General features: G+C 41.0%; 1 long non-coding RNA gene across 2 annotated transcripts; it reads right to left on the bottom strand.

The window, feature by feature from the left end:
- Positions 1-98: 98 nt before the first annotated feature.
- LOC123497042 (uncharacterized) lies at positions 99-20382 on the bottom strand. Of its 2 annotated transcripts, none has more exons than XR_012202182.1 (7): positions 19734-20382; positions 17483-17555; positions 16616-16723; positions 16448-16518; positions 16315-16352; positions 1563-2476; positions 99-661 (listed from the first exon to the last, which is right to left on the bottom strand). It is a non-coding gene; the product is annotated as an uncharacterized lncRNA (long non-coding RNA). The 2 variants fall into 2 exon arrangements; XR_012202181.1 differs by having other exon boundaries at positions 101-661; positions 1563-2559.
- Between the last annotated feature and the right edge of the window lie 519 nt (positions 20383-20901).

The raw sequence follows: 20901 nt of genomic DNA, 5'->3' as shown, positions 1-20901 counted from the left end.
AGTAAAGATCATTATTGCCTTTTCTTTGTTAAGTTTGTCGACATCAAAAATTGTAGCCAAACAAAACTGTGATAATAAAATTGTAGTAAATTCACGATAATGTAGAATCACCGAACAGCCGTATGTATTCAGTCAAAACTGTGATACTAAAACTGTTGTAAATTGAATCTTTTTGTAATCTCAAGCTTGGTGCTATTTTCCAAAGCCTGCTTTCAAATTCTGCATACTTAGTCATTTCACTTAGTCAAATTCATACATGAACTTGGCTCCTACAATAAGACAACACATCTGACTACCAACTTGCAATGAGATAGCATTTTGTAGGCACACTTAGTCATTTCACTTAGTCATTTAGTAATTGAACCTGGCATGAGATAGTAGACTATTCCAGTTGAAGCAAAATCTATCTACATGTTCGATTTTATATTTTAATGCAGAAAGATGGGTACCTATATCCTTGGGGTGTGAGTCGGGTCATGTTAAATGGTAACATTTAATAATGTATATAAGCCACGACAGATGCATGTAGAATCAGCTGGAGCTGGATCTGGCCAGTTTGGTAGAGAGGGTAAGGGGCCGTACCATGAAAACCAGAGGGAGGCCGAGGTCTGGCGTCTTGGCGGGGGTGTTGTATTTTGCACTTGTCTCCTCAGCCGGCGTCCTGGGAGGCGCGAACAGCACAGCTAGAAAAGTCAATATCATGGAGATACACCGAACAACAATATGATCATACAATTTGAAAATTTTAAAGCCTTCTTTCAAATTCTGCATACTAGAGGCAACACATAAAGTAACTAAACTGTCCTTATTACTTAGCAAAGTGGGCCAGTTTGCTTCTATGATTAGACAACACAACCAGGATACCAGTATAGATCATTAATGACTTTTCTTTGTTCATTGATAAAATGTGGTAACACTACAAGTCAACTGCAAGAAAGATGTCTTGTATCAATGCCATACAGTGAGGATCAATGGATAACAGTAAAGATCATTATTGCCTTTTCTTTGTTAAGTTTGTGGACATCAAAAATTGTAGCCAAACAAAAATGTGATAATAAAATTGTAGTAAATTCACGATAATGTAGAATCACCGAACAGCCGTATGTATTCAGTCAAAACTATGATACTAAAACTGTTGTAAATTGAATCTTTTTGTAATCTCAAGCTTGGTGCTATTTTTTAAAGCCTGCTTTCAAATTCTGCATACTTAGTCATTTCACTTAGTCAAATTCATACATGAACTTGGCTCCTACAATAAGACAACACATCTGACTACCAACTTGCAATGAGATAGCATTTTGTAGGCACACTTAGTGATTTCACTTAGTCATTTAGTAATTGAACCTGGCATGAGATAGTAGACTATTCCAGTTGAAGCAAAATCTATCTACATGTTCAATTTTATATTTTAATGCAGAAAGATGGGTACCTATATCCTTGGGGTGTGAGTCAGGTCATGTTAAATGGTAACATTTAATAATGTATATAAGCCACGACAGATGCATGTAGAGTCAGCTGGAGCTAGATATGGCCAGTTTGGTAGAGAGGGTAAGGGGCCGTACCATGAAAACCAGAGGGAGGCCGAGGTCTGGCGTCTTGGCGGGGGTGTTGTATTTTGCACTTGTCTCCTCAGCCGGCGTCCTGGGAGGCGCGAACAGCACAGCTAGAAAAGTCAATATCATGGAGATACACCGAACAACAATATGATCATACAATTTGAAAATTTTAAAGCCTTCTTTCAAATTCTGCGTACTAGAGGCAACACATAAAGTAACTAAACTGTCCTTATTACTTAGCAAATGGGCCAGTTCGCTTCTATGATTAGACAACACAACCAGGATACCAGTATAGATCATTAATGACTTTTCTTTGTTCATTGATAAAATGTGGTAACACTACAAGTCAAATGCAAGAAAGATGTCTTGTATCAATGCCATACAGTGAGGATCAATGGATAACAGTAAAGATCATTATTGCCTTTTCTGTGTTAAGTTTGTGGACATCAAAAATTGTAGCCAAACAAAACTGTGATAATAAACTTGTAGTAAAGTCACGATCATGTAGAATCACCGAACATCCGTATGTATTCAGACAAAACTGTGATAATAAAATTGTTGTAAATTGAATCTTTTTGTAATCTCAAGCTTGGTGCTATTTTTCAAAGCCCGCTTTCAAATTCTGCATACTAAGGACAACACATAAATGAACTTGGCTCCTACGGTAAGACAACGCATCCAGGATACCAGTAAAGATTATTAGTGCCTTTTCTTTGTTCATTGATAAAATGTGGTAACAGTACAAGTCAACTGCCAGAAATATGTCTTGTAACAATGGCACCAAATTATCATATTGATCATGTACATCAAAAAATAAATGGATATCAATCAGCTTAGGCAAGAACACTTATCTTCTTTGTGTCGTGAATAATCATTGCAAGACTGTCAGATTGAAGATCCACAGCAAACCCTTTCTGGTGCTGCTGAGTATTTGCATTTAGTGAGCATCACTGGTTTGCTTCGAGTGTCCCTTAGATGTCCAGCATGAGTAGATAAAGACATGCTAAGACAGACTCACTCATTAAAATTAGTACAGAAAACAAATTGTAGTTCATCATCAGTTTTAGTTGTCTTGGCTAAACATCAGTTAATTCAAATATTCTTCCCATCAAGCAATGATCGTTCATTAAATGGATCTTTTTGGTACCTTAGGTGAGTATGGGGAATTCAAAAAGTACGGCAGGTGAGCATCAAACAGATGAGGACGTAACTACAGGTATGATGCAGTCCAACATAAATTCGATCACATGCGATGCGTGCTTTTCTGACAGCGAAATGTGTTGCAGTCCTTAAGAAAGGGGTAATTGATGATGAGTACAACCCAAACACCGTACCCGTATCTGAACATTTTGACGATATTTACGCGACGGAACCAGGTATAATTCAGTGTGCAGATTACTTATATGTGTTGCCTAACACAAAATTCTTACATGCACAAACTGTCGGCATTTTGTGTTGCAGTCCTTACGAGCGTTGAAAATGTTGAAGAATACAATGCAGGCATCATACCCGTAGCTGATAATGTTGACGATACTTCCACAACAGAACTAGGTATGAGACTGTGTGAGTACTTCTTGGAATGTTGCCTACATCCTATGCCTCCTTTGATTCATTTGTCTTGTATTCATCAACATTACAACTCTACAGATGGTTCTAAATTGCTACGTATTGATGATGCTCATGATTCTTCGTTGTCCGCAATGAGTATTATAACACTGAATTTTGGCACACCTGTAGCGCAACATGGAAATGGTACTTACTCAGACTATTTCATGTGACATGAGTAATAATATTTATGGGTGTAATCCTTCATGTACAACCTAACGCAATTTGAGTTGATTTCTAATTTGTAGGGCAAGAACCTTTTCAACGCTCGTTGCTTGAGTCTTTTGAAAACAATAAGGATAATACGACTAACCTATAGGATGAAAATGAAGGTAGTCTCCAAGCATGCCTACCCATTTTCCGAAACGCCGTTTTTGGTATAGCATCGGTGAGGTTTACTCAGATTGACGAGATGACCTGTACGGGATTATTGTTTTATCCTTTTATTCACACTGTAGAGGACATAACTTGCGAGCAGAAGGCAACGGGATCTGTATTTTTTGAACGGAATAAATCCGCTGATCAAGCTAGGGAACAGTTCAATGCACAGAAGCGCGCAGCTTATCGGAAGAAAAAAGATGAGGATATGGTCAGGTTACAAAAGGAGAATCAGCCTTCCCTTCCAAAGACTGGTAAGTAGTTTGGCGTGATTTTTCTGACTACTCTTAGGATTACATAGATTATTATTTGAAAGGGCACGGTGTGCGAAGAATTCGTTATAGTAACGTAACTATATATTGCTCCTTAAACTCTCATATATGTGGTACGTATGATAGACCATAGGGATCTTATCAACGCGTGGAGGCGGGCATCTTATCGCACAAACAAGTCAGATTGTTTAAAAAAACATCAAGAAGATGGGCATAATGTTCATCGCCGTTCTCTATGTGATATCACCAATGTGAAACAACCTTCATATGTGATTCCAGGTATATTGTTGGTACTTTCGCAATGTTGTGCGTTATATGTGCGTATTACATAAGTGTACTAGATCAGCTTCTATTTATCTTATTTTTACTCTCCGCATTTATACCGGAATACAATAGGAGATGAAGTGATGGGACAATGCAACAAAAACAGGTCAGATCATATGCTTGGGCAGCTAAACAAACACACACGAGATGATCTATGTCCCCTTCGTATTTCAAATAAGTCTATTTTATCTTACATCCGTACATTCATATGTTTGTACGGCTCCAGCTAAACATTCCCATACAAGACGATATTCGTCCCGTAATTGATTCAATAACATCTGGTTCTGTCATTTAAGTTTATACTAACCAATCATTCCCATCGGATAACCCAGGTAGCTCGGACTATACATCAATCTCGCATAATGATGCGGGATATCCTTGTAGTGGTACGGACACTTCTGGTATGATATATGCGAATGATATACAAGGTAATATGATTGGACCTAATCCAATTTCATTTCATATCAAATTATGTTGTTTCCTTTGGTTTTTGAGAGAATGGCATGAATGTCACTAGTAAATGACTTGAACGCCAACAAAGAAAATGCGCAAAAAACAGAAGAAGAACGCAAAAGAGACCGTAGAAACGCCCTAAGGAGAACTACTTATCGGCGGAAAAAAGATCTGCGACTCCAGGATGAAAATGCACAGACCCTTAATTTATCAGGTAAGCTTTAAAAGTTTTATTAATTATAGTCAGTACCGCGGTTAATGTCAAAACCTTTGAGATTGCAATATGTATTGATTACTTTGCTTAAGTAGACAACCCAACAAGCTTATTTTGGTATACATCATTCTCGCATGATGAGTCAACATTTCCTGCAATAGCTACTGTCACATCTGGACTCATTAATGACAATGATCTACAAGGTAAACAAATTGTGGGTACTAAAGTGTCAGTTGCTGAGTTGGTTATGTTTTGTTATCTAAAAATTGTGAGTGTCCTGATTGACTTCAGATTTAATCTTGAATGACACCCAAGAAACAAATCCAAAAACGGAGGAAGAACTCAAGAGAGACCGTAGAAACGCCATGCGGAGAGCTACATATCGAATGAAAAAAGATCGGCAACTCCAGGATGAAAATGCTAATGCCATTAATTTATCAGGTGAGCTCTAAAAGTTATATTAATTATAATCAGTACCACTACTCTTGTCTTAACCAGTGACTTGGCGATGTGTATTGACAACCTCTGTTAACAAGACAACCCATCTATCTCCAACTATACATCATTCTCGCATGATGAGTCAACATTTCCTGCTACAACTACGGTCACATCTGGTCTCATTAATGACAATGACCTAGAAGGTAATCATATTGTTGGGACTCCATGATCAATTAAGGGCCTGTGGATACATTATATTTTAAATTTTGTGAATGTCCTGAATGACACCAGACGTCATCTTGAATGACACCCAAGAAACAAATCCAAAAACGGATGAAGAAATGAAGAGAGATCGTAGAAATGCCATGCGGAGAGCTTCTTATCGGAGGAACAAGGATAAGCTTCTCGAAGAGGGAAAAAAATGTCCACTTTCATCATCAGGTAAAATATTACCTTGAGTTTCACCATGTCTGTTACATTTTTGTTGTTGCTCATAGCAAAATACTTTTTAGCGACCATCATGCTCGAAGCGTACAGTTTAACGGTTCATCTTAATGCACATTGTTTGTATTTACGTTAAATTAGAATATGTATGATGACACTGCCTCCATACGTCTTAATATCAAATAGTGTTAATAGCAAGCCCCCCCCTAATAGCTCGAGCTATACAGAAATATTGCAGGAGGAAGCAACATTTACCCCTTCAACATTAGACATGTCTGGTGTCAATCATGATAATGATCTTGCTAGGAGGAAACGTGATAATGAGCGGAAATGTAATTTAACAAACGAGCAAAGGGAGCAGATAAACGAACGTAGCCGAGCTTCTTATCAGAAGAAAAAGGAGGAGGTAACGGTTGATGTGAGACAAAAATAGAATGAAAAAGTACGAGATAAGCGGATGGAACGCCGGAAAAGCATGTCAGTAATTGAAAGGGGGGAGTCAAGTGCTCAAAGGAAGGCCAATTATGCCAGAAGGAAAAACACCCCGTGCAACGAATCCATCGCTATCCCCCGTCCAGACCTGGGAAACTCAACCTCTCAATGTCCGGAATTCACCTGCCGCACATCACCCGTCTCTCGGGCCAGAGGAGATGATTCATCTGATGGCGACCCTCCGACGAACATGCCGAATTACACTGTCCGTACCGATGGTATGAATGTACTATTGTCACTTTTCTTATGGTAATTATAAGCAACCCTCTTGTAACATGATGAAGTCTACTGGCACATTCGCCACGACGACAATGCAGATGACATCGATGTATTCCTAAGCGACATCATGGGCGATGAGCCGACAGGTCCCAATTTGATGGACGAGGAGTACTACATGTTTCGCAACCAAGGTATGGTCAACTCTGAACTAGCACGTCGTGTGGCTTTATTGTAGTTAGAATTATGTGCAGTTTTTATTTTGAACGTGATGTTTCAACAAATGCCCGTAGGATCCGATAATGACAGCATGGATGATGAGAGCGAAGCAACCATGACTGGTGGTAATCCTAGCGAGATTGATCCATTTGACTTTGTCTACTCAAACATTCCAGACAACACTCACATCCTGAAACTCGCCGCAAACTGTGAACACTGCAAGGCCAGAAAATTTGAGTCTGAGACTGACGGGTTCTGCTGTCGCAATGGCCAGATCGAACTTAAGCAACCGGAACCAGTCCCAGAGTTGATGAGGCTATGGTCCAGCATGGATGCAGATTCTAGACATTTTCGGGAGAACATACGGTTCTTCAACGGGCATTTTGCCTTCACAACCCTTGGCGTCAGCCTTGATGAAAACTACACAAACATGAAGTCTGGGGTGTACACATTCCGGGCACACGGCACCATCTACCACAATGTGCATTCGTTCGGGCCTAGCTCCCATCCTGAACATCTGCAGTTGTACTTCTATGATGACGACCCAAACCTTAATCATCGTAAGGCGGCGACCAATCAATTAGACCAGGATGTCGTGAAGATGTTAGTAGACATACTCAAAGAAAACCCATACTCCCAGCAATTTAGGAGTTTGGGTGCATACAAGGACAACCTCGATGATTATAGGATAGACCTAAACACCGATAAGAGGCTTGACCAAAGAAGATATAATAGACCGCTGTCAACTGAGGTTGCTGCAATTTGGGTTGAGGGCAGTGACCTAGCCAAAAGGTTTGACAGGAGGATAACGCTTTGTGGTAACAACAACGGAAGGCACAGTATACGTGTGACCTCCGGAGCATATGATCCGTTGTCTTATCCCCTATTCTATCCAAGGGGGGAGCTAGGTTGGCACCCAAAGCTACCTAAACGTAATGTTCCATGGGAGGTTGTACAACATCCTCAACTGGGCCATGATGATGAGGAGGATGCAGGTATGTCGTTTGTGTCCGATTTGGTTACAAATAATATATTATTTCTCAAAAGTATCCTCATTTTCGTGGTACTCAATCATGTGCAGAGGGGAATAGCAGGTTATGCGTCTCCGTTAGAGACTACTACTGTTACATGCTGCAAACACGGCCTGCGATCTTCAATCCCATACTCTGTGGAGCACGCCTGCTGCAGCAATGGGCGGTCAACATGTACATCAAGATTGAGAGTTGTCGGTTGAGGTGGTACAGGAAGAACCAGACGCAGATTCGTGCCGACTTGTATAAAGGAGTTGTTGATGCGATCACATCGGGGGAGACGAGAGCAAGCGCTGTTGGCACCCGAATAGTTCTCCCTGGAACATACCTTGGTGGCGACCGCGACATGAAGAAGAGGCATATGGATGCCATGGCAATTGTCCATACATACGGGAAGCCTGACATCTTCTTGACCATGACTTGCAACCCTAAATGGGAAGAGATAACAAATGAGTTGCTTCCTGGTCAGACGGCGCAAGACCGACCAGATATTGTGGCTCGCGTGTTCTACGGCAAACTAGAGGCTATGAAATACATGTTGTTCAAGAAGCATATCCTGGGTGTTGTGGTCGCTTACGTTTACGTAGTCGAGTTCCAGAAGAGGGGCCTCCCCCATGAACATTTTCTGTTGATCATGGATTCAACATATAAGCTTGTCGTCCCGGAGCAGTATGACCAACTAATTTCCGCAGAGCTCCCAAACAAGCAGAAGTATCCGGAATTGCATGCATTGGTGGTAAAACATATGATGCACGGACCCTGCGGTGCTCTCAACCCGAAGAATGTTTGCATGCAAGATAACGAATGCAAGTGCAGATACCCGCGCCCGTTCAATGAGAACACAGCACAAGGCAAGGACTCATACCCAGTTTATCGGCGTAGAGACGATGGAAGCTGTGCTAAGGTCCGAGGGAAAATGTTGGACAACAGATGGGTTGTGCCTTATAACCCTTACCTTCTGCGGATGTTCAATTGCCACATCAACGTTGAGGTCTGCTCTAGCATAAAGGTCGTCAAATATCTTTACAAGTACATTTACAAGGGCCATGATAAGGCTTCTTTCAGCATCGACCAGCCCGATGCCGATGGTAACATCGATGAGATCAAGAGATACGTTGACGCAAGGTGGGTCACCCCTCCGGAGGCTATGTGGAGGATATTTGGCTTCCCACTTTGCGCCAATTACCTGCCTGTCTTGCAGTTGCCTCTTCATCTCCCAAATATGCACAGGGTTGCATTCAATGCGCAGGCTGACTTGAAAAATGTTGTCGCCTCCGAAAATGCTTCAAAATCCATGTTAACGGAGTATTTCAAGGCTAACCAGGAACACCCTCGGGCTAGGCATATATTGTACAAGGATTTTCCCGGAAGCTTCACGTGGCAGAAGAAAAAGAAGTTTTGGAAGCCTAGGGTCGAGCGTTTTCAAATAGGTCGCATCGTGTCTGCCAATCCTGCCGAGGGGGAGGGATACTACCTGCGTGTGTTGCTAAACCATGTTACGGGCAAAACATCCTTCGACGACTTGCTCACCGTGGACGGCGTGCTATGTGGGAGCTTTAGAGATGCTGCTGAAAGGTTGGGACTCATCGAGGCAGACAACACGCTCGACGACTGTCTTACTGAGGCTAGCAGTGGGCGATGCCATGTTCTCTTAGGAGGCTCTTCGCAACCATCTTGGTGCACTACGAGCCAGGCGACGTGCGGTTTATGGGATAGGCACCTCGAGCCTATGTCAGATGACTATCGTCGAACACGCACGTCCCCGACCGAGGTGGAGCAGATGGTGTTGCTTGACATTAGGGGTATGTTGCAGTCCATGGGTAAAGACATTGTTGATTTCGCTCTTCCAAGCATCGATGATGCGTTTGACCCAACCGAGGGCGAGGCAAGAGAGGTCATCGAGGAATCAACCGTTGAGTTTGACGTGGATGACACTAAATTGGCATCTTCCCTGAACTTGGAGCAGAGGGCCGCATACGACGAGATACTAGCGGCTGTTGAACGCGGTGATGGGGGTGTATTCTTTGTTGATGGCCCTGGAGGTACAGGAAAGACCTTCCTATACAGGGCGATGCTTGCCAAGGTGAGGAGCGATGGCAAGATTGGTATCGCTACCGCGACGTCGGGCGTCGCCGCTTCTATCATGCCTGGCGGCAGGACTGCCCACTCGAGGTTCAAGATCCCATTGAGTTGCGATGATGGAGCCTCGTGCAGCTTCACCAAGCAGAGTGGGACCGCCAAGCTGCTAAGGATGGCCTCATTGATAATATGGGACGAGGCCAGCATGACGAAGCGACAAGCGGTCGAGGCATTGGACAATAGCATGCGCGACATTATGGGAATATGCGACCAACCCTTTGGAGGAAAGACTGTTGTTTTTGGTGGGGACTTTAGGCAGGTGCTTCCGGTCGTCAGAAGGGGGTCGCGGGGCCAGATAATTGATGCAACCCTCCGAAGTTCTCATCTATGGAAGGGTATGCGGCAGCTTCGGCTCATCACCAACATGAGGGCTCATAATGACACGTGGTTTGCAGATTACTTGCTAAGGGTCGGCAATGGCACTAAGGATGTCGATGATCAAGGCAACATACTACTCCCTGAAGACATCTGTCTGCCGTCTACAGGCGAGGTTGACGACCTGGAGAAGCTTATTGACCACGTGTTTCCGAGTCTAGATGACAACATGTCTGATTCGAATTACATGACATCTCGCGCAATCCTTTCCACGACAAACGACAATGTCGACAAGATAAACATCCGCATGATAGAGCGTTTTCATGGAGATGAAGTAATCTACCATAGCTTTGACAGTGCGGAGGACGACCCATATGGCTACCACGCTCAGGAGTTTCTGAATGGATTGACTCCTAACAGTCTTCCTCCGCATGCACTCAAGCTAAAGCTGAACTGCCCTGTCATACTTCTAAGGAACATTGATCCAGCTAATGGACTGTGTAACGGCACTAGGCTTGTTGTTAGAGGTTTTGAGAGGAACACCATTGATGCAGAAATCGTGATTGGAAAACACGCTGGCAGGAGGGTCTTCCTTCCTCGAATACCTCTCTGCCCATCTGAAAACGACATGTTTCCGTTCAAGTTTAAAAGGAAGCAATTTCCTATAAGGCTTAGCTTTGCTATGACCATTAACAAGGCTCAAGGGCAGACCATCCCGATTGTTGGTGTCTACCTACCCAATCCCGTGTTCTCTCATGGTCAGCTCTATGTTGCTCTGTCTCGAGCCACCGTGAAAAGAAATATAAAGATACTCATTCAGAAGGAGAAGCCGAAGGAGAAGGCCAACAAGCAAAAGGACAATCCAAAGAAGCGAAAAAGACCGACCGTGTCCTTACTGACGTCGATGAAGAACATCGTCTACAAGGAAGTCCTTACAAGCTGAATTCTGGTCTTAATAGACCGGCAGGTTTTGTAATGACAGAGCATTTACTCTTGCGATGGTCAAGATTTGTTGTAATTCGTTTTTTTACATATATCTTTTTATTTGGTATTTTGATAGTTGGAGGTATACTCCATTTAGTTGAGCTACTAACTGCATTTCAATAATCATCAGTCACATTGGCACCATCATCGTTGTTATAGGTTTTCTACTATCGCAATGTTTTTGGGAATGTACATGTCACACAGCGTAGTATTTCATGTGTAATATGTGATTCAGATATAATGATTGGCCTGGTAAATATCTGGAACATGAAATGAAACTCTTGTATTACGGCAAGTGATCATATCCGTTGTTATTATTTTGGTATTTTGATAGTATGCTTGAATGTAAAATTATTGGCATCCTTATTATCCCTGTATTATTCTGATAGGTCGGAACTATCAGATTATTATTGGTCTGAATTATAAGACCAACACACGCAGAAGGGGAGCTATGATTAAAGCTACTATAGTGCTCCATAGTACATGTGAGTGCCCGTGCGTCAAATAATCTCGCTGCCAACTAAATCTCATCTGGTGCCCACACATGATCATGCATACAACTGGAAGATACAAATACAGACTTTCGTAGCTATCTTCAAGTATTTTCAGATTCATGGTGGTTTGTTATGCAGGTGATGCCCTGCCTGAGCACCTTAGGCTTTACCAGCAAGACCAGGCTACGGGCAGGTCATATAATTTTAGACATTCAACATTCTCAATGTATGCTATGCAAATGGTGATGTTGTGTGATGCACGGATGCTGGGGCGTGTTAGCAGGTCGGCGGGGCAAAGGCATTCTAACTGATGGTTGATAGGAAACCCGCCCGTAGTATAGTTTAGGACTCAGTTTTTCCACCTTCTAATTCTGGTAATTCAATTCATAGGTTACTAACTTTACTTTAACTAACAGCCGGCATAGTGCCATCTATGAATATATGAACAAAACAAACTGGTAGTCTTTTTAGTTGCCCTAATTCTCCTTGTGAAATGCTTTCTGAATGTCGACGGTTGTGTAGCTTTTCAAGACATATTTTGCATATGTACTCCTAATAAATAGTAAAATGCTAGCCTGCGTACTTGCGAAAAAGTTTAAATGCCTGTGCGACTCTGGAGAATGTGACAATGCACATGTCTGATCGCTGAAGTGTGCAATCTTTGGGAAAAAGTTAGACTACTTGTACTTTCACGCATCTAAACTAATTATTTAACAGTTCAGAGCAAGTTTCATATTTTTTTCTTGCATTGGTTCATTTACCTTCACGAATTTTCTGCGGATCTAAGAGAGCTCAGACCTAAAAATTTGTACAAGGCTGCATTAATCTAGGACCTGGCGAGGATGGGTTCAGCGAGCAAGCATCCTTTCATGGATTTCTGGTCCATGAGAACTTGTTTTCGGCTGATATCGAGCATACTGTGTTGTGGTGCCGTAGCGGGACAACAAGGATTCGACTTAGAAGGAAAGCAGCGTCAGGAGGCTGTCAGTGGCGAGATGGTGCATTTTCTGCCATTTTCTGAGACCATTGTTTCCATCATGCTAATTCTTAATCGCTTCAATAAAGTCTCTTCAATATTACTATACTTTCTGTTTCAAGGAGGAAGCCTATCATTCTGGTTTCATTTTCTGCATATTTTCTATGTTCATGTTATCTATTCTCTTCCCCACAATCCGGGATATTATTGTACTTCTTATTTGCTGTTACCACCGCTTGTGATCTATAAATGGGTTAAGCATATTTGATCTTATTAGGAGTTTAAGAAATAAAATGGAAAAGGAAATTACTATATATATTGACATTCTTAGAGCGAGTGAAAAAATACTGCAGATAAATATTGATAGTTATGGAATTTCCTAAGGTGGTTCATATGACCATACCTGGAATATTAAGAGTTTAACAAAAGAGGACACTAAACCACCAAGCGTAGATGAATGAGGTGACAACGAGTAGCCCTAAGAAACAAAGAAAAACATACCTAGAGAGAATCAGTACTCAGGTATATTGCAGTGCCAACTAAATTGGCATTACTAATACATCTGCTTTTCGAGGTTTTGACATTGTATAAATACTCGGTGTGTGTGCCGGAAAGCTATAGTGATATTGTGTAAAAGGCAAGAGAAATAACATCCATATTGCACAAAATGATCCATTAGTCATAACTTTATACAGTACTTTTGAATGCGAAGTAGCAACACACGGGCCTGCCAAAGTCGATGCCATTAGCAAGAAACTGTTAAAAGGATGAATATTAAGTTTTTGTCCTACTATTTATCTTCTCCATGTTTAAAACATAACAAAACCGGAAAAGGAAATAACTTAATTTTAATATCTTCAAGCTTATTAGTATATATATCCATAATAAAAGAAGCCAAAATCCCCATATAATATCCTGAAACAAATAATATATTATCGGCAGACTTAGTATTTATTACGGCAGGTGATCATATCCGGTGTTTATATAATGGCATGTTCGGTGTTTTTCCTTGTAAAGTACTACTGGGTTGATCACGCCGAATCACAACTTTCCTTCCAATACATTATAGTATCCAATCTCCCGGTGTGGCCTACCATACGTTCATTGGGTTTCCCAGTTTGGCCATTAATTTTCCCTTAATCGGATTTGCTTATAAGGAAAGTTAAATCCTGCTTGTTCCTGTCGGGAAAGGGAGACGTATATAATAGTCTGGCGTTTATTTATTTGCCCAGTGCAGTAAGGAATAAAAATAATTGCTTGTCCGTTTATTAGCAAGGTTTTGTAATGGAAACATGCAAAGATGGAAGGATAAGGGGCACCATCCAATCCATACAACATGCTAATGCCTCACCGACCTGGTGCCGGACAATTCCCCTCCGACACTCACATATATGGTCCGGCTGTGAGTCCACCATTGTCCAATGCCCCCTCGCTCGCTCATCCTGGTGCTAAGACGACTTTCTGCCCGCGGTAATGGCTGCAATGCCGATTTTTGATGGAGTGGACGACGCAGTGGAGTACATCTACAACTACGTCATGGTTTCCTCAGACGAGGAGGAATTAGATTTTGTTCTGGCAGACCTAAACTCCATCTATACTTTATTTGCACTTGTTAGCTGCAGATCACTACCATTATAGTTTGCATTATCGGCTTCTTATTTTAAACCCGAGTAAAAATATGTTCTTTCACCTAACCATGGCGATTAGTTGGTCACGTTCATAAGTTGTTGCATGCATGTACTGGTTAGGATCATGCTATCCTTTCTAGGTCCATAAGGTTCTTAAGATCAAACGCAGTGGTTGCAAAAAATGGCCATGCGCTAATATTATCCTTTTACATTACGCCATGATAGTACCATCCACAGCACGTTATTTTAAACTACAAATTTTCTTTGAACGGTAGTATATTGCAACGGGTCCTGGTGCATGATACATGTACCATCTACAGATTTTTTCATAACTGTAATACTACAGAAATACATTACAACCTAACATGTCATAATAGATTTGGTTATCTTAAGAAATAGTACTTCTCTCCTCAAATGACAGTACAACTCCAATTAGAAGATACATACATTTCAGACCTTACTAAAGTTTTGAAAAAATGTACTATTGTTTGCCCACACATTGAAGTACTACATTTTTTGATACCCTTATTTTTCTAACAGCTTTGCTATCATGCCGGTTTGTTTGCAGCACAATATGGATAAGGAGCCCTCGTCCATTCTTGATCGAGTTAAGTCTACGGACTATCCAAGACACCATGCGAGCTAATACATGGGTCAATCCGAGGTGCTTCGATCTTGCAGTGCGTAAGCTTACTAGCGACGCGATACAGAGGAACGCAGGAACAGACTTTGTTGGCTCCACGCATATGTTTGATTTGCAATTCCATCACCTAGCATGGGGGCTGAGTCAGACTGGCTTAGGCCAAGCTGAACGCACCAACTTGTTGATTAACACTGTTATTGTACGGCCTTTGCCGAAATACAACGTGCTCATGACCCCGTCCATTGTAAGGATTTTCATTCTAAAAAATTGGTGTGTATACTACCTGTTCACCATTAACTTTGTATACCTATTGCAGTACCTATTGCCGTTGTATTTGGTGGATTCCTCCTACGGCCTCCTTGCAGTTAATATTGAAAATAGGAGGACTCTCCTGATTGATCATTCCAATGAGTCATTCCTAGGCTCAGAGGACTTTCATGACAAGGAACTTAAGAAGGAAGCCCTGATAGTTTTGCAAGAATTTGGCAGTGTATTGCAACAGGGGAGGCCTGGTTTGAATCCCCAACTCGTGGATTGGCCACAAGATCATACCTATATTACAGCCCCGCGGTAATAGTTTAAATTGGTCATGCATATTATAGCCACACTGATATAGGTTCTAACATATGGATTTTTTTGGTCACAGCCTGGACTCTGGATTCAAAGTCCTACAGGAGATGGCTCACCAAGATGATACTCTCGGGCATAACATGTCCAGGACTTCGGTACATGCATATATAACAAGTTTCTGTCTTCCATAGCTTTGTTAATTATAAATTTATGTTCTTCCTATCACATAGGTCTGTTGTGCAATTCATTTTTCAGCGATTTATTAAATTTTTATTTATGTTTTTCAGGATTCAATACAGCTCAGAAAGCACTTGCTGGTCCAGATGCTGATGATCAAAGGCAATGAAGCAGCTGGAAACATCCCAGCTGAAATTACAGCGTCCTTGAGGTTTTTGGACGAATGACTATGGACTGATGCATACTCAAATGTCGCAAATATAATAAGCTAATAGAACTTTGTTAGGGATCAAATTGAGATTTATCCTTTTGGCAATATGAATAATGTATTGGATTATATATATGTAGGGAATAAACGGTTTGATGGCACCCTCTAGTTTTGTATTCGCTTCAACGTTGTCTGCTTGTTTTGGTTATATCTATATATTTTGGCTTCTATGTATATTTTGTACTTTAATACCCGTGCGGTCAGGAGCAGGTTTGTTGCATGTTACTTTTTGTTGTTTTGTTGTTTTGGATATATTAAACATTTGTTTTGCAACGCACCCTATAATTCCTCGTTTCGTATAACTGTATCCAAGATATGTCAACTAGAACTCGAAATATCACGTCAATGAGAACAAGTCATGAACTACATATTTGGCAATACGAACTATATATAACTAACACGTCAATGCCTACTTATCAACATCAGCGCTAAAAGAAAAGCAGTTGTCGTAAATCATAGGCTGATGGAAAGTATGTACCTCATATTCAAAGCTTATTGAAAGCCAACAATCATTTCCTGCATGCTTTGCCTGCAAATTAAAGTGGAGCTTGACCCTATTGTCATGATGTAATGGACTCAAGTTATCAAAATTTTGTGGATCTTACTCTTACATGAGAAGGCGTCAAGGCTCCCCCTGATTGTACATTCACCAAGGTTTGGTTGATCAAAGAACACATTTACACTGAAAACAGACATATGCAATACGATACATTAGTAGCAAGGAAATCCCATGTTACCAGGAGCACGACGAGTTCAAGACAGAAGAAAATATGTCATACCAGTCGAACGGGGTGTATTCTAATAGCTTCATGTCGAATGTCTTGTCAACTCATACAAATAACTACCAGATCAGATGTGTGTCTAGAAGCTTAGCTTCATAATAAAAGCTGCCAATCAACACATCAAAAGATAACTACAATGAGTTAATATACAGTCAACCAAACAAGTGACATAAAAGGCCAAAGCATTATTTTTCAGTGAGAAAATAAGTGAACAAAAAAATTATTATAATTTCACCGTTACCAATTTAATATTTTAATAGACAAATCGCATATTGTAACTATTGTATTTTTATATGCGAAAATTTTATACCTCATAAAAACTATTCAGTAACTTAAAGAAATAGTAAAGAAAAAAATTGTTTTAAGCAAGTTTGGATCTTTTACATCTTCTCTGATTTATTAGCAGACGTACTCCGTTGCAATCCATCGGTGTATACATTAATATGAGTTAGTAAATTAAATATTTCATTTGTCTGGGATAGAGAAATAAGATTGTATTAAATCTAGAGATATGATTTTCCTAATAAAGAGATAATGCTTGTACATACAGACGACCACGGGGAGTAGGAAAAGGAAGTTTCTTTTATTTCCTTTTCTGTTGTATTCACAAAATAAGTGGGCTGAAATAATGGAATTGGGAATATATTATCTGATACTGGGATAAAGAACAGATACAATAATTTAATTCTTTAGTAAGTTCTGATTTTTACATCTTTTCTAATTTATTAACAGGTGTGCATTTGATGGAAAAAGGAAATATATCTGCACCATCAACAATGGTATATATGGTAGAAAACAATGGTATATATGGTACAACTATATTCAGCCATGATCTGCTACCCAGTTATTCTCCGCATGGCCTACCTATAGATGTTAACCTCCTCTGCCATCCCTCCTCCCCCTCCTTGCTCTTCCTTCGGCCATCACAACAGCAGACCTGGAGGAAAATCACAACAGCATCAAGAAGGCGAGTTCCTCTAGGTACGAACAATTCTGGATCTTTATCTTCTCTAAAAGTGTAATAGTTGTTATATTAGGATCATGTTAGGTTGAGGTATACAATCAAAAGTATGTTTTATCTTGCATTTTCTGTATGTTCACCTACAAAATTATGCATGCAATTATGAACACATGATTTTCTAAAGCACATTTTATAGCAATAAAAGCAAATATAATTATCTTCTAAAGAAATGTCTGTGAACGGATGATTTCTTTATATGAAATCGGAGAGGCAAGCTCTCTTTTATCAAAAAAAGCATCTGAAGATATATATCATCAGAGTCATAATATTATGTCATTTCATGTAATAAAAATTGCATGAGGACAGAATGCTTCGATGGATTAGTCTAAAATTATTCACAATGGATATGTAATACTCCAATACCAACTATATCCCAACCAAATGAATCTACATTCTCAAGATAGAGCAAGTAATACGATGCACGTGCTTATTTTGAGCTGGCACTATTTGCAGATGCTACTAGCACTCCTAGGAAAGTGAACACCGTGCACTGGGCTCACTGTTTCTGCATGGCAATGGTTGTCAGTGGTGTAGGCCCCTTCTTACCCTCAGTTGGAGGAAATTTTTCTTGAAATGCTTTGCTTCTGCATCAGTCTGCACATTAAGAATCCAATGAATTAGCGATTAGCAAAGACGGGATAAATAACAATTAATCACTTGCTCTCTGCATAGGTTGTGCTGTGGGAATTCTTCTTTATTACTAGAATATAACAAAAATATTCTAAACCACCTTCATAGCTGCCAAGTGAAACAACTATTTAAACTTTATATTGGCTCAAAAAGCATATCTTGCAGACCATCACGAATCTATAATTGATGAGAATGGTAGTAAGGGGCACAACACAGCTTATCAAACAATGTTTTTGTTAGTACAAGAGTTTATATCAGTACCTTCCAGTTTCTTCACTTAGAGTTCCTTGGCAGCCAATATTGTAATGCTGATCTCAGTCCAACTTCCACAAGAGGAGGTTTGCCTTGTTGAGGCTGGAAATGGCCCAAGAATCTACATTTCAAACAAACACAACATCAAAATCTTGTGTGTAACTATATTGGACCAATGTCTCTCTACTCCTAAGGTTTTGTCAGAGTGATATTTTTGCAGACATAAATTAACTTACACATTTATAGCATCCTGCTTCTCAGGATCTGTGTAAGCATAATTGTATTAACGCTGAAGGGTTCAAAGGAACTCCTGGGGTTGGGTTCCTGCCTTCCACTGCCCTCTTTGCTCACTGAAGATCTGTCGCTTGTTTCAATGGAGAAGTTAGACTGATCATTCAAAATACAAAGTTGCATTTATGTTGACTATTGAACAATGCCTACCAACAAGACTCATTCTGAAAGAAAGATGTTCAAGATAAAACAGCAAACACTTAAAATAAGAATTAACTATATGGTTTTTCTCAAAAACTATAATCAGTAAGAAATGCCTGTTACTTTAGTCACAAAAATTTCAGATGGAGGGTGACAGATGCCCTCGGCCTCTTATCGTCTTGTACTACTAAACAAGTTTCCAAAGGGCAAAGCGCGTGTACGAATTGATTTAGGAAGTTCACTAGCTAAATGCTCGTGCGTTGCTAGGGGCAACAATATAGATACATAAATTAAAAGAAAAATTCCATTTAGCACTGAGATGACAAATAAATACTGAATAGCAGTATGGGACGTTATCATTGGTGTACCATGTGCATTGTACTCTCGTTGAGGTACCCATTAGCAAAATGATCTGTACAGGGAGCCAAGTTCCTCGAATCGAGATCACATCGAAAACAAGACGCATAGATCTTCAGAATGTAAAAGGGAGCCAAGTTCCTCAAATCCAAATCACATCAAATCCAGTGATCAGGTGAGAGCCGATTTAAAGCCAGCATCCACCCATCCATTAAGCACCTACTTCTTTGATCGTCTGGATGTCTAATCTACGCTAACGATCTGCTAATCAAATAATCTGTCCAATTTCTAAACCAAGATGAAAACCTAGCACGCAAACCTTGATAGAGCAAGAGTACTTATAAGACAGAAAGAGAAGGGCAAAGGGAGGACTCACGCTGCTGCTTCGCTTTCCCCGGCGGCACAGGTCACGCATGCACGGACTCGTTGAAGCTAGAAGGAAAGGGGTCGCCGGCCAACTCCTCCACAGCATCTCTCCGACCGCCGCATCACCTGAGCCCAACTTCTGTCCCACCAAGTGCCTCTGTTCACTTGCCTTCTACATCATCAGGCGCCTCCCAACCAAGCCCCATCAGGCGCCTCTCATGGATGCGTCAAACGCGGCGTCAGGAAGCAGTCGTCGTCCTCGCCGTGCATGTGTGGTTTGGTGACGGCGCCGCGGCACAGAAAGACAAGAGGAACGAGATCAGGGATGCAAAGATTCGAAGAAGACCAGGAGGGGGCGGATCGGAGCAGCGTGCATTTAATGGAGTTGTCAGGTATGGGGAGTGGTGTACCAGAGCTGTGGCGTTGCAGATCGGGACACCTCGCTTCGGATCCACCTGAGACATCGCTGGAGAGGAGCGTCGCTGCGGATCCGACCGGAACGGGACCGGATCGACCACCCGCAGGTGCTCCAGGAAGCGCGCCCCGTCCGTCCCACTCGGTCGCGCAGCACACAGCACGCAGCACCAAGGTCCCTCAATGCAGGAGATCGATGCGGTGGTCGGTGGGCGAAAGAGTGCGGCTGCCTGGTCATCGACGCGGGCGGCGATGCGGCAGGGGAAGGGGAAAGGGCGAGATGGTTTGAGTGAGTGAGTTGAGAGGAGAGGAGAGAGTGATGTGGATAAGGGGAAAGGGGCGAGGGGGTAGGTAGAATGCGGCGGGGGGAGGGGAAAGGGCTTGCCGCGTCCTGTTTGGGCCGGCCCATACTTGTTTCGCTGCTGCCTCCCTGTTTCTTCTGCTTTCTATTTCTTTTATTTTCCTTTTTCTCTTTCTTATCTTTTTTTGTTTCTGTTTATATTTCTTTTCCTATACTGTTTTATTCTTTATTTATATCGTTTCCTTTTTATTATAATATACAAAGTTCATTGCATGTTACACAAGTGTTCATCGGTATATTAAGGAAATGTTCATGGTTTTTTACAAAAGTTCATCATCCATTACAAAACTGTTAAACATTTATTAGAAATTGTTCAATGAATATATAATCACAGTGTTTTGAAATTTGTTAAGTGTATATTACACAAATGTTCAATGTGTATTACAAAATTGTTCAACTTATATTACATAATGTTCAATGGGTATTCAAAATTTGTTCAGAGGATATATT

The sequence above is a fragment of the Aegilops tauschii genome, chromosome 2 (genome assembly GCF_002575655.3).
Source record: "Aegilops tauschii subsp. strangulata cultivar AL8/78 chromosome 2, Aet v6.0, whole genome shotgun sequence".
Classification (NCBI taxonomy): Eukaryota; Viridiplantae; Streptophyta; class Magnoliopsida; order Poales; family Poaceae; genus Aegilops; species Aegilops tauschii.
The sequence above is the reverse complement of the archived record's forward strand: the minus strand, read 5'-3'. Positions and strand labels throughout refer to the sequence as shown.